Source organism: Anabrus simplex, chromosome 2 (assembly GCF_040414725.1).
Source record: "Anabrus simplex isolate iqAnaSimp1 chromosome 2, ASM4041472v1, whole genome shotgun sequence".
In the NCBI taxonomy this organism is placed as follows: domain Eukaryota; kingdom Metazoa; phylum Arthropoda; class Insecta; order Orthoptera; family Tettigoniidae; genus Anabrus; species Anabrus simplex.
In genome coordinates this window covers 574,837,628-574,853,050 of record NC_090266.1, presented here as the reverse complement: position 1 = coordinate 574,853,050, position 15,423 = coordinate 574,837,628, and the positions used below count along the sequence as shown (strand labels likewise).

Genomic DNA, 15,423 nt, shown 5'->3' with positions numbered 1-15,423 from the left:
TTTTATACGTTTCAATCTCTTCTGGTACGGGGTAAAACAAATGTTTTACTTTCATTGGAATAAAATCATACTTAGGCCTGTATGATTCCTATAATACCGTGTTTTAGATCCCTTGACTTACGAATGATCACGAGAGATAAGTGGCAAGATTGCAGTTTCATATAGCTTCTGATACCGTGCTCATATCTGCAGTTTTCGCTGAATCCTAACCCCAGAACTGTAAGTTATATAACAAAACTCCCACTAGCATTCTTTCGGATTCATACTGTGTCTATCTTGATTCGAGCTCAGTGAGAATGTCCCTCAGCTCACATGCCCATCCAATAATCATACTATATAGTTGCCTGTCAGCTTGTTGCTTGTTGGTTTTCGGACGCAGAGGTGGATCACTTCTTCTGAGGTCAGTGTTCCTTCTAAATCTGCAAGACTCATTTAAGATACAGTTGTAGCTATATATAATAATTTATAATTTCGTGTGGCTATTACTAGCCGATTGCAGCCCTTGTAAGGCAGACCCTCCGATGAGGGTGGGCGGCATCTGCCATGTGAAGGTAACTGCGTGTTAGTGTGGTGGAGGATAGTGTTATGTGTGGTGTGTGAGTTGCAGGAATGTTGGGGATATCACAAACACCCAGCCCCCTGGCCATTGGAATTAACCAATTAAGGTTAAAATCCCCGACCCGGCCGGGAGTCGAACCCGGGACCCTCTGAAACGAAGGCCAGTACGCTGACCATTCGGCCAACGAGTCGGACACGGTTGTAGCTAAAAGTATCGTATTGGAAACTCGACACATCATTAAGCATCGTCCAGAGAGTAACCCATGAGTTATTCCTTTAGGGTCTGTGATAATGTGTGCTACTGTAACCATTTGAGCCAAGAATTCGGATTTGGGGCCGATGACCTAGATGTTGGGCTCCTTTAAACTACAAACATCATCATAGCATTGGGATCGCGGTTCTAGAACAACACAGGACTACTATCCTGGTAGTTTCCTGGAATTATTGTGAGAAAAATGTGAGGAAAAGACGCTAAAAATAGCCATTGTCAGTGCCTGGATATAAACCTGGGTCACCACCATAGTCTAGAGCAGGGTTCACCAATTTGTGGACCAGGTTCGAATCCCGACCGCGGAGCTCAGGCTTCCGGACAGGTCAAATAACAAACCTGAAATGTTAATAAATAGTTGCTTTGTTTGCCGTACCATTTTACCATGCTAAAGGACGTGGTGATTAGAAGTAAAAACCGTCATATTTCACGTTACGTAGTCATCTGTTCACAAGTTAAAATACACCACTAGAGCAATCTGCAGTTAAACCTTTATAGGTGCATCTGATATTGGCGCAGTCGACTTGATGCGATCTGCTTCACTCTCTTTAGCAAGTGTAGCAGCGTTCTACTATTAGAGGAAGATAGGCTGAGTTGGCAGTAATGCGTATAGCCATGCGCGCTCATAACCAACCTGGAGTTGTTTTCAAGGCGCATCTGCTATTGGAGGAGGTAGGCGGTTCTGATTTCTTTGTGAGAACTGGCTTGGGGCCGTGAGTGGGCAGTGTAATATGGTTAAAAGAGGAAAAGTCGATTGTGAAAATGAACAGCTTTTATCAGAATAAACTGATTTAGGGCCTACATGCATTGTTTACGCTGTGGTAAAACCGGTGTATTTAATTTGTAACCAAACGGTTGCGACAGTCAGAAGTTCTAATATAAAAGGGCAACCTTAGGAAAACTAAAATAGATACCGTGGCCTCTAACAAATCTCGACCGGGCGAGTTGGTCGTGCGGTTAGGGGCGCGCAGCTGTGAGCTTGCATCCGGGAAATAGTTCTAATCCCACTGTCGGCAGCCCTGAACATGGTTTTCAGTGGTTCCCAATTTTTACACCAGGCAAATGCTGGGGCTGTACCTTAATTTAGGCCACGGCCGCTTCCTTCCCACTCCTAGGCCTTTCCTATCCCGTCGTCGCCATAAGACCTCTCTGTGTCGCTGCGACATAAAGCAAATTGCAAACAAAACAACAACTAATCTCCAGCCACAGGGATTATGAGTAGATCAATGACGGAACATAAAAAGTGCTGTAATAAATGAAATGGCGTATGGCTTTTAGTGCCGAGAGTGTCCGAAGACAAGTTCGGCTCGCCAGGTCTTTTGATTTGACACCCGTAGGCGACCTGCGCCTCGTGATGAGGATGAAATGATGATGCAACCTCGTGTCCTCATCCCGAGGTGGTGCAGCTCTTTTCAGCCACACCCCCATTGGAGGTGAGCTGTATCTATGTACCATTTTAACCAAATACCAGTCCTGCCATTCCTTAAATTTCTAGCAGTACCTGGATTCGAACCCGGGCCCCCGATGACGGTAGCTAATAACACTAACCGTTACGCTACGAAGGTGGACGAAATGATGCCCCCGTGGCAGCGAAATCAATCAGTTGTGGTTAAAATACACGACCCTGCCAGGAATCGAACCCGAGAACCCTGTGACGAACGGCCAGCACGCTTACCCGTGGTGCCGGACAAAAGTACAGTGAAGTATCTGAACGCATTTCATGGTTTCTGCGACATCATATGAATCCTTTTACCGATGCACAGTTGAAGAATGTACGATTGGTGTTGGAGACATTATTTGAAAACAAAACGGACGTAAGTTACACTCTTAAACATGTGCGAGTGTCAGCTCCTTCGAACACAAGACATATTCACAGATTAGTTGCAGAGATGTTGGGGACAGCACAAACACCCAGCTCCCGTGCCATTGGAATTAACCAATGAAGGTTAAAATCCCCGACCCGGCCGGGAATCGAACCCGGGACCCTCTGAACCGAAGGCCAGTACGCTGACCATTCAGCCAACGAGTCGGACAGATTGGAAGTGATAGACAAGGAAGAGGGAAGGAAGCGTCTGTGGCCTTAAGTTAGGTACCATGCCGGTATTTGCCGGGAGGAGAATTGGGAAACCACGGAAAACCACTTCCAGGATGGCTGAGGTGGGAATAGAACCCACCTCTACTCAGTTGACCTCCCGAGGTTGAGTGGACCCTGTTCAAGCCCTCATACCACTTTTCAAATTTCGTGGTAGAGCCGGGTATGGCCGGGGATGGCAGCTAACCACACTAACCACTACACCACAGAGGCGGACCAGATTAGCTCAACAAAATGTAAATAAACTCAAAGATATTTTAAAAGCACGCCGTATTATATATTTGTGGTGAATGAGTCCTATGATAATACAAACAACGCTGAGGTCTGTGTTTGAGCGTTACTTCGATTCAAGAAAGCACGAATTTTTGGAAGTGTTACTACCTGTGACAGTAGGCCTATTAGGAAATAAAAGCACGAGAGACCGGGCGAGGTTGGCCGTGCTGTTAGGGACGCGCAGATGTGAGCTTGCATTCCGGAGATAGCGGGTTCGATCCCACTGTCGGCATTGCTGAAGATGGTTTTCCGTGGTTTCCCATTTTCACACCAGGAAAACCCTGGGGCTGTACCTAGCCCTGCCCACCCTCATCGGAGGGTCTGCCTTACAAGAGCTGCAATCGACTAGTAATAGCCACACGAAATTATTATATACCTAGCCCTTTCCTATCCCATCGTCACCATAAGACCTATCTGTGTCATTGCGGCGTAAAGCCAACTTAAACAACAACTTAGTGAATCAATTACAAGGAAAGGGATAAGTGGTGGCTAAATTAATACGGGAAACAGGAATTGTTAATACAATGCATTTTTAACGAATTTGGTCGATGAACTGTCGCATTTTCCTAATCTAAAGAACTGGATAAAATGTATCAGTGATACAGATTGCAGTCGGCCTCTGTGGCGTAGTTGTTAGTGTGATTAGCTGCCACCCCCGGAGTCCCGGGTTCGATTCCCGGCTCTGCCACGAAATTTGAAAAGTGGTACGAGGGCTGGAACGGGGTCCACTCAGCCTCGGGAGATCAACTGAGTAGAGGTGGGTTCGATTCCCACCCCAGTCATCCTGGAAGTGGTTTTCTGTGGTTCCCCACTTCTCCTCCAGGCAAATGCCTGCGGTCGTGGCCTTAATTAAGGTACAGCCTGGTGTGAACATCGGAAACCACAGAAAACCATCTTCAGGGCTGCCGACAGTGGGGTTCGAACTCACTATCTCCTGCATACTGGATACTGGCCGCACCTAAGCGACTACAGCTGTCGAGCTCGGTGTCTGATACACAGGAGATCCTGTGAACGCGCAGGCTATTGGTAAATTGGATCACGATAGTCATTCATGAATTGCTGGACGTTGAGTCCCACACACATTTTGTAACTTACTGTTTGCCCCAGGGAGGCCTTGGAGATCACGATCTACAACGGGTCCCATCACTTCAGAAGTATGACAATGGCTGGTCAAAGTACCGGTAATGCGCAATATACAGTATAGGCACGAGCAAGAATAGAATTCAATGATAAATCGTACCATAATCTCAGGTAATGTTCTGGTGTGACGATACCATTGTGCAAGTATCGACCATCTGGCGCCACCAACAAAAAAACAAGGTTTAGTGGAAAAGACGATGCCATGCCATTCACTTCTCCAACGGGGACATTATAGGCACCATTACAATCGCAGACGCCTTAGATATTCAGAATGGTTGCCGACGGAATTAGTACCTTGAAAAAATGCCATAGTGTTGCAGATGACTCAACTTAGGGGTAGAAGTTAAATGAAACAATGAAGTGGCTTTTAGTGACGGGTGTGTCCGAGGGCATGTTCGGCTTGCCAGGTGCAGGTCTTTTGATTTGACATCCCGTAGGCGACCTGCGCCTCGTGCTGAGGATGAAATAATGATGAAGACAACACATACACCCAGCCCCCGTGCCAGCGAAATGAATCAATGGTGGTTAAAGAACCCAAGGGCTTTAGTGCCATGGGGTTTTGGTTTTCTGGTAAAATTTCCCGACCCTGCCAGGAATCGAACCCAAGGCTCCTGAAAGGCCAACACACTAACCACTTAGCCGTGGAGCCGGACGGAATTAAATGGTGTAACACGATATTGTATCCAGTTTTATCACAGTAAGCTGTAAACTTTACCTTTTGCGAATATGTCTTTCAATAAATGAAACTCAAATACTGGTAACGACGATTAATTTGCATCATTTCACACAGAAGGGTACAGAGGTACAAATCTACAGTCCGTGCACCTCTCACTGTGACTGTTGCTAAGTAAAACATCAATGGCTGTTAATTTAAGATGGCCACCAGCCACAAGACTTAGTGTAAACCGGAGCCTGTAGATTTCAATATTAGTTCTACAGTGTGTACTGTAAGAGGGAGGCCACGGCCGACACGTTGCAGCGTAGATCTAGTTGGCCGTGGTACTGCACTACGTACTTTAAACTAGTGCCTTATGTTTCAACACACACTATTTATATGAATCTTCAGCCCATGCACCACTCAAGGTCACTGTTCCTAGGTAAAACATTTTGTGACGTTACTTCCGCTACACATTTTGTCACGTCACGCAAGTTTTCGGATGACTCCCCAGTCATAAGACGTATTCACGTCAAAATAATGTTCCTTCAGAGACCCTATACCTCGACTGTAACCTCCGAAAGCAAGCGGAGCAGCTCGCTTTAAGCGCATACTCCTACGGGGACGAGTGATAATTTTGTAGCAGCTTACAGGCAGTACTGACACTCCTATGTTCTTACTTGTCGGATGATTACATTGTCTGATTAATTGTCTGAAGTACGTTGTATTCCTTATCTGTTACTTATCGGTATGTTATAATGAATGAAATGTGTTGTATTAGGCATTCTTTCTTTTTTAATCTTTTTACCACCGAGCTCGATAGCTGCAGTCGCTTAAGTGCGGCCAGTATCCAGTATTCGGGAGATAGTAGGTTCAAACCCCACTGTCGCAGCCCTGAAAATGGTTTTCCGCGGTTTCCCATTTTCACACCAGGCAAATGCTGGGGCTGTACCTTCATTAAGGCCACGGCCGCTTCCTTCCCACTCCTAGCCCTTCCCTGTCCCATCGTCGCCATAAGACCTATCTGTGTCGGTGCGACGTAAAGCAACTAGAAAAAAATCTTTTTTACCCTCCAGGGTCGGTTTTTCTCTTGGACTCAGTGAGGGATCCCACCTCTACCGCCGCAAGGACAGTGTCCTGGAGCGCCAGACTTTGGGTCGGGGTATACAACTGGGGAGGATGTCCAGTACCTCGCCCAGGCGGCCTCACCTGCTATGCTGAACAGGGGCCTTGGGGAGGATGGGAAAATTGGAAAGGACAGGCAAGGAACAGGGAAGGAAGCGGCCTTGGCCTTAAGTTAGGTACCATCCCGGCATATGCCTGGAAGAGAAGTGGGAAACCACGGAAAACCACTTCGAGGATGGCTGAGGTGGGACTCGTACTCACTTCTACTCAGTTGACCTCCCGAGGCTGAGTGGACCCCGTTGGAGCCCTCGTACCATTCTTCAAATTTCGTGGCAGAGCCGGGAATCGAACCCGGCCATCCGGGGGTGGCAGCTAATCACAATAACCACTACACTACAGATGGGGGCTGTATTAGGCTTACTTGTGGTAATACATCTGTAAAGTAGATTCCTGAACAGTTCCGCGTGGTCCCTCCACTTTAAATTTCACTAGCTGTAATACCGGTCGTTGACGGAACAATCCCTTAGCATGTGTATTGCACCCTTATTACTTTTAAAGGATACAGTATGATGATATTTTTGTGTACCCTTCACTTTGCTACGCAGATTCTGAGGCACATAAATGTGTACGCCTTCCCATTCTGCGGCTTGTCGTGACCTATTCCCTTCCTTGCTCTGTGTGGCCCTTTACATTTTTTTTTTTTTGCATTATTGCTGATCTCGATTTGATTTCTTCCTCCGATTGAAAAGAAAGCCAAATATCGGGTTAATACTCAAAAAATTCTGGCAGGTGTACAAAACCTTTAAAACGTTACCGGAGCGATCTCCATAGTGACATTCCTTACAGTCTATAGAGCTAGTTATCGGCTCTTTGACTTAAACTTTCACATGACTGCTACTGATATTTCGATCATTTTTCACTGTATCAAAATAAAAGTCTGTCTGTTAGGTCATCAGCCCAAAGGCTGGTTGGATCCTGAAATAGCACTACCAAAGATTATGCGGTTACGGGAAAACCGCAACAACCGATGGCGGCGCCAAAATGAGGCGTATTAGGCAAAATGAGGAGTGAGGTAGTTTCCTATTGCTTTCTTCACTGAGCCAGAAGGTGCTATTGCACCTTTAATCACCTTTCAAAACAAAAAGACGCACTGGTCGTGCTCGCAATGCCATTTCTCAGCACTACCCATACCCCAACAGTTTCCATAAAACCCAACTCTAAGAGACATCGAGTTTTACGCTTTAGCCGCCTTCAGGAACATCCCATCGTTGTGAAATTTTTGGACAATTCGTAGATAAGATCCTATTCGACATTGTGTTAAATTGAAAAACCAGGTTTCATTAAAATCCACTCATCCACTCTCCCGTGATTCCGTAAACTGAACTCGAAATAGGTCATTACAATGACGTCAGTATTCTTGTCGGAATACAATACTATCTGACTGGAATTCAACGGTTATACGTTAAAAGTAATGCTATCATATGAAATTCTTTACCTGATAAGAAACAGAACAATTTCTCACTTTTTACGAAGAAGTTTTAACAGTGTCAATTTCCATAGCTGGAATGATCAGGCCACAAAAGGCGGTAAACACTGCTCTGCCGTTTTCAATAATGTCCACACTCCACACTCGTACCAACTCCTCGGAGCAGGAATCAAATAACTGGAATACTATCATGAGCCAGTGTACCACGAACCAGTGGTTACCAGAACATGAATGAACCAGAGTAATGGTATGCTAATGAAGAAAGTTATCTAATGCCCCCAGCTACTTCCCGCCAATACTCAGGCAGGGTCTTCTGCTCGGGACGCAACAGTACTCCACCTATCTGAAATGAATGGCAACAGAAGAGTCAAAACACGTTACACAAACGGTAGTCAATGTTATGTTATTGTAGATCACTTTTATAGGCTTTCGGTATTGTAGACCTTCACATTTAGTTTTCTTCAAACTCTGTGACATTAAAAATAATTATATTGATATAAAGGAAGTCTTTCTTCGTCCATTCGGGATTTCCTCTTGCCTTATTCTTGAAGCGATCGTTCTTTTCTACCTTTTCTCATTTAAATAATCATCTTCACAACTTTCCTTGTAGATAAAGGCTGATGATCACGCGGTTTTTCATTTTAAGACAACCACGACAATAAGCACCACCATCGCCGTTAACATGACTGAACAATATTTCCCGGTCAGCTCGACGTTGATATGGACTAAGTTTAAGCAACAAAAGTCTGAATTCATTAATTCTGTTATTACAGTTGGTACCGTAAAACTGTAAAGGTCATACATTATCGGACATTTTATTCTGTAAAACTTCCGTTTTGTAGTATTTATCGACAGGACCACTAATAAAATAAATATTTGAGAATTACATTTCAGGCCTTGCCCTAAACTGTCATTCCACCCAGCACGAATACAATTGACTTATTCGTTGGCTACACTGTAGTGCCTTATTCCCCGACTTTACACGCCGATTTTCGCTACATTCTGTTCAGCCATTTTCTCGTGATCCGCGTACAGTACATACATACATACAGACAGACAGACAGGGAGACAGACAGACAGAGATGACGAAAAATTAATAATTGCATTTCCTTCTTGCTGTAGACATGGCCGATAAATAATTACCATTCTTTTTTTAACTCTGAGCAATGTACAGATAAAAAAGGTAAACTCGTTTCCTCGTCCCAAGGTAGAGCAGCTCTTTTCACACACCCTCCTTGGAGGTGAGCTGCATATACCATTTCAACCGCATACCAGTCCTCCTGCCATTCTTAAATTTCTGGCAGTACCGGGAATCGAACCCGGGCTAATAACACTAACCGTTACGCTACTGAGGCGGACAGTGTACAGATAAAAATCCCATTTTACATATCAACTTTGTGTAGATATTTCACGCTGCGCTGTGTACGAAGAATAAAAGATAGAAAACCATTTCTCTACGGTATATTTCACTGTCATAGACATCGTAAGTAAATTTTCCCGATGTGATTATGTGGAACAAAAACTGAAATAAAGGGGAACGGTTTCTAATTTGAGTTGAAGGAAGTTATCTGGTCCGCCTCTGTGGTGTAGTGGTTAGTGTGATTAGCTGCCACCCCCGGAGGCTCGCGTTCGATTCCCGGCTCTGCCACGAAATTTTAAAAAGTGGTACGAGGGCTGGAACGGAGTCCGCTCAGCCTCGGGAGGTCAAATGAGTAAAGGTGACTTCGATTCCCACCTCACCTCAGTGGTTTCCCACTTCTCCTCCAGGCAAATGCCGGGATGGTACCTAACTCAAGGCCACGGTCGCTTCCTTCCCTCTTTCTTGTCTATCCCTTTCAATATTCCCATCCCACACACAAGGTCCCTGTTCAGCATAGCAGGTGAGGCCGCCTGGGCGAGGTACTGGTCATTCTCCCCAGTTGTATTCCACGACCCAATGTCTCACGCTCCAGGATACTGTCCTTGAGGTGGTAGAGGAGGGGCCCTCGCTGAGTCCGAGGGAAAGACCAACCCTGGAGTGTAAACCGATTATAAGAAAGAAAAGGACGGTACCTTTTTCTTTTTTGCTATTTTGCTTTACGTCGCACCGACACAGATATGTCTTACGGCGACGATGGGATAGGAGAGGCCTAGGAAGTGGAAGGAAGCGGCCGTGGCCTTAATTAAGGTACAGCCCCGGCATTTGCCTGGTGTGAAAATGGGAAACTACGGAAAACCATCTTCAGGGCTGCCGACAGTGTGGCTCGAACCCACTATCTCCAGATTACTGGACACTGGCCACACTTAAGCGACTGCAGCTATCGAGCTCGGTATGGACGGTACCTGACAGTTAAATGTTTCCATGCTAAACTCTTAAAATTCTACTAGTATATGGAGTTCTGGTAGTATTCATGGTAGGCCTAGTGAAATATCAGTTGCAAAAAGCCATTGTACTGTAAGTGCCACCTCGTGGACTTCACCCCTTCCGAGTCTTCGTAAATGACCGGAACCTGTGGAGCAGTGAAACAACGGTTACTGCCGTCGTTTTCATCAGTGCAAAGAAAAGTGAGTGATATACAGGACAAGAAGCTGGTCAGCCTACTACTACAGTTGTTTACTACAAATTTCCCAGGTCATTTACTTTCGTGGAAGATGATGATTTTGTAGCGCTTTGTACTCGAATAAATCCTACCTACCTCTTGCCTGATAGAAATCCTTATTTCCTTATCACTCATTCGTTTTAATGTCTGCCTCTTGGGTCTGTTTAACTGCAGATTATTGGATGTCTAGAAATGCAGAATTGCCTAGCTGTCACTGCACACATCAAATATTAAGAATTAGAACTGGAGTCAGTGTTGCTGGAATGATCATTTCTGCCTCCTACCCACACAGCTGTGAATTAACAGTTGGTTGCTATTTTGACCGCGTAATAAGCCTGGGAATGTAAATATAATTCTTGGAATAACTAAGAATATGGGTGACGACATCGTGAAAAGGACGGCGGAGTGGAGAAATCCAGATGGAGATACAGTACCGTCATTTTCGTACTTAGTATGATATAGCTAGGGGCTGCAAGAGGCAGCAGAGGTAAACGATTGCTCCTCCCATAAACGACCTGCAACTTGTACTATATTAGGCCTATATTACTCTTGTATCCTTATACTTCAACCTAATACTACAGTGTAATGGACACACTGGAACATGATACCGAGAAGTAAATATTTATCCCATCCCTAACTCAAACCGTGCGTACGGTTGTAGCACACCGCAATTCTTGAGTAACGGTTAGCTAGGCCTATATTGTAGAACGACCCGTAATAGCCAAGCGCTCTATACTGTAGACCTATGTGTATCCTCTTGTCCGATGGTGTGACTAGGCCGTTGGGATCCTTCATGTCTATGAGCTCATCCCCCTTTACTCACCGATTCGACATTCGCATCACTGTGATTGTGTTCTGTCCAACAACGGATATAGGCCTATATGCTCCAGAAGAATAATTCACAATCCAAAAATACCAGAATTCTACCATGGTCAAATTAGGAAATCTACTGTTACGGATGTTATATCCTTTGACAAGGTATACTTAAGCCGTCTGTACAGACGAACGGAAAGCAAACACACTTCCATTGAGTAACTCATGTTCCCTTCTCTATACTCCTTCACGAGAATGGGACTAGTGCACGTGATGTTCCGCAACAGTGTGTCACTGAGCGAGTCAAAAATGCCGGTTAGATCGGGATACATTTTTCCTAGTGTTATTAAAGTTCTAAGGCCGGCAATATCATTTATCTCGCACATTCAGACATAAATTGAACTAAACAAGGAAACTGCTCGGTGAGGTGAACCGAACTCTGGACATGGTCATACCGAGTGTATTCTCCGAAGTGCCGACTCCAGTTAATTGAGAAAAAGACCAGGAAAGAGGAAGTATAACTCGCCTGGCGCTGAAGGGGAGCAACCTAGAATAATTTCCCTTCATGCCTCCTTATCGTTTCACATCGACGGATAGTTTCCGTTGGAACATCCCATTCAGTGAGTTCTCCATAGATAAGCAGTGCCAGAAGTAGTCATTATTTCGTTGGATGCCCGCTACTCGGAATAATGTGCGATCGAACGGACTAAACAAAGGAGAAACAAAATATATCAGTCATTTCTTCACAAGTAATCTTTGGCTCTGGAATACCTGCGTGAATTACAGACCACTTATTTCTCTCTGACGAAAATAAAAATAACTTGCTGGCCACACAGTTTACATTATTGTTATCCGTTACTGATGAGCCGGGAGACTCAACCGATGATCCACTGTGGTACAGCAAGTGCTCCTCACGAGCGATAATTGTAAGTACATATTAAGACCGGCAGACTGTGATGTTAAATATGAAGACAAGGGTAGCGACTCTTTCATGGTGACAGGCCGTTCCGGCAGTAATCTTATTGTAGAAATCAATGTTATTCAAAGTACTAAGCAGTATCACATAAATGTATGTTTTAACAGGTGATGGTTAATAATATAAAAGTGAATTTTTTTATTGTGCTAAAAATAATAACTCTGAATGAACAGAGATGCATAGAAAGGTAGTTAGAAGAAATGTTTATTTCCTTAAGCAGAAAACAAAAAAGCTGGGTGAGTGAGAAAAGGAGGGGAGAGAGTGTGAGAGAGAGTGAACCGTAAAATTTTTACTTGCTTCTCTGACTGCTATTGTTTAGTGTAAAATGAACAAACGCATCGCCGCGCGCGCGCGCGCGCGCGCGTGTGAGTGTGTGTGTGTGTGTGTGTGTGTGTGTGTGTGTGTGTGTGTGTGTGTGTGTGTGTGTGTGTGTGTGTGTGTGTGTGTGTGTGTGTGTGTGTGTGTGTGTGTGTGTGGCAGGTCAACAGCAAGGAAAGGATGGCGATAATGGGTAATTTCACTGCGAGAGTTGGAAATAGAAGTGAAGAATACGGAGAGGTGATGGGTAAATGTGAGGAAGATATGAAAGCTAATAGGAATGGGAAGCGTTTACTGGACTTCTGTGCCAGTATAGAATTTTCAGGTACGAATACATTCTTCAAGCATAAGCCTAAGGCTATTCACCGATACATATGGAAGGATAGGAGCACCAGACCCATAATAGACTATTATAACCGACTCTGAATTCAAGAAATCTGTTAGGAATATGCGGGTATTCCGCGGATTTTTCGATGATACAGACCATTACTTGATTTGTAGTAAACTAAGTATTTCTAGCCCTAGGATTGCGAAAGTGAAATCACTCTGCAAGAAGAATATGGGCAAAAAATCTCCAAGACGAGGAAATTAGCAAGAAGTACATGGATATGATTAGCGAAAAGTTTCAAAAATAGTCAGTTAGAATGAGCGGCACACAGGGATTCTGTCGCAGAAGCAGCAACTGAATGTCTTGGAACAGCTGAGTGTAAAGATCGAAAAACGCGAACATCTTGGTGGACTGGGGAAGTGAGGGCAGTATGAGAAATCCGGAGCAATATCCAATATCGATCGGAACAATCCTCAAGCCATAAGGCAACAATACAAAATGGCAGATATGGCTATAACATGTTTAATCCAGTCTTAAAAAGTAAGTTCTAGTCATCTGGAATAGGCCTAGGCTAAGTATTTATTAATAAGAAATAAATACTCATGTCTACTTTGTTTTACAGTTACTTCTGCAGCTCATCACAGATACTTCTGTTCATTTCCTGTGTTTTAAAGCTTATTATCACAAAGGGTTACAGTATTGGCAAATTGACGAGCTTGAATCGAGCTGCTGGTTATCTCGCAACTTTCACCCGTCGCGACGTACGTACAGTAGATGAATACAATCTTGTTGAAGAAACATAAGTTCTTTGTTTTTATTATAACATTATAGTCATATGTGTTTCTGTTTTCCTGCTTGTTAAAGTTATGCAAGTTAAAATACTTGATTTTCTCACTGGATGGTCCAAAACTCGTCTTATCCAAAATAAAAAGTAATTTATTGACGTTCTACTAATGATATTTATAATTCCTCAATAGGATGATAGGATGACACTCTGAACTTAGACTTGAATGCATGGTAATACGAGTACAATCAAATAAGTGTGACATATTACACAAATTTTTGGCTTTTTCGGAAAAATCACATATGGTGGATAAGGCGAGTTTTTGAACGGACCGCCTCATATGATATATATCTTGCCTACCGTCCGTCGCAGTAGTCGAGAACAATTTCGAAGCCGGATATTTACACTATTAAATTGACTTCACACCAACCCACTGGACGATACCATTACGCAGGATGTCCGAATCCCTCAACATGAAGCAAAAATAATTGTAAATTTTAAAATAACTCTAATAGTTAAAGAAGCAGACAGAACGGACGGAACATGATGGTCGCTGCTCTACCGTGGCTCTACAGCTCTGCATTCGGGAGGCGCTGGGCTTGTCGCACCATCGGCTGTCCTGAGCATGGTTTTCCATTATGCTCGGTCATTTAGTCATTTCTAATAAAACCATTAAACGTGTTTCATGAATATCAATATTTTAATTTCGGGGATGTACATCTTGTTACGAGGTATTTCTTGTAATGTCTGTTTGTTTTTTAAGTACTCGTACAGTAGATGGTATACACACGGGCTTGCATTAACGGATTGTCAAGATACAGGTAGATCGCCGAATACAGTAGGCTTCGGCTTAGCAGCGGCTAGCTTTGGCTAGCCTTGTAGATCTATATTCGGGAGGCAGATGGGCTGGTTCCCACTGTCGGCTGTTCTGAGAATGGTTTTCCGTGGATTTCCATCCTCCTGAAATAAGGCGAATGCCGGGACACATCCCACTGTAGCCACGCACCTCAAATAACCTCTACAAATCTCGTTGGCCTCTAAGAAACCCACTACCGCTACAGCACTCAAGCTAAATTCTTGGGTGCTTCACTCACTGAAGTCCGTCCTCGTGGTGTAGGGGTAGCATGCCTGCCTCTTACCCGGAGACCCCGGGCTCGATTCTCGGGCAGGTCAGGAATTTTTACCTGGATCTGCGGGACTGGTTCGAGGTCCACTCAGCCTACGTGATCAGAATTGAGGAGCTATCTGACGGTGAGATAGCGGCCTCGGTCACTTGGTAGGCCAAGGCCCTTCAGGGCTGTTGTGCCATTGGGGGAGGGGAGAGGTCACTCACTGAAAGAACAATTGCAACTCAAACCAGAAATAAAATGTTCTAATAATAGTTTTCAAACTATGATTGCAATGTTCTTAGTCTTGTTAGTCACTAGAACCGGACGTTCAAGAAACCTCTCTCGAGAAATAAGACGCAACTTAAGAAATGTAATCCACACCCTTACTTTATCTTAAGTGTTTACAATAGAATTAAATAGATAGTATCTCCCAGTCATGGATGGACAGCAACTGGGGAAAGGGTAATTACTTATTTTAATCCTTACTGATATCTGGCAGCGAAATATTTAGTTAATTATACAGAAGGTAGCCTATTCCAAAATGATACAAAATATTTCAAAAAATTTAAAGAAGTATGTAGACTAATTCTGTTTATACACAGATCCCAATAAAATCTTGTAATAATTACACCGAGTTTATTAAGTAGTTCATGGATTTCAACTAAGTTACACTTCCTCGTGGATGTCATTACTCCTTACTAAATTCATTATCTCTCTCTTCATCTTCCAACAAATTTCTTTTCCACATTACATCATTCGTTACATAATTTTTGTTCTACTCGCCGTGTTCCTTTCTCTGTTTAATAGCTCAGCAAGGGTTTAGAGCTCAAGTTAATTTTCAATTCTATTTATATCTTTCTTATCTATATTTCCTCTGATTACTCTTGGCTCTTTAGTAGGTGTGCCAATTCCATACCTT

The 15,423-nt window shown here is 43.8% G+C and overlaps 1 protein-coding gene across 1 annotated transcript in view; it reads right to left on the bottom strand.

The window, feature by feature from the left end:
• Positions 1 to 15,423, bottom strand: part of Ets65A (DNA-binding protein D-ETS-3) — a 351,412-nt gene that overhangs the window by 315,143 nt on the left and 20,846 nt on the right. The window lies entirely within an intron of this gene.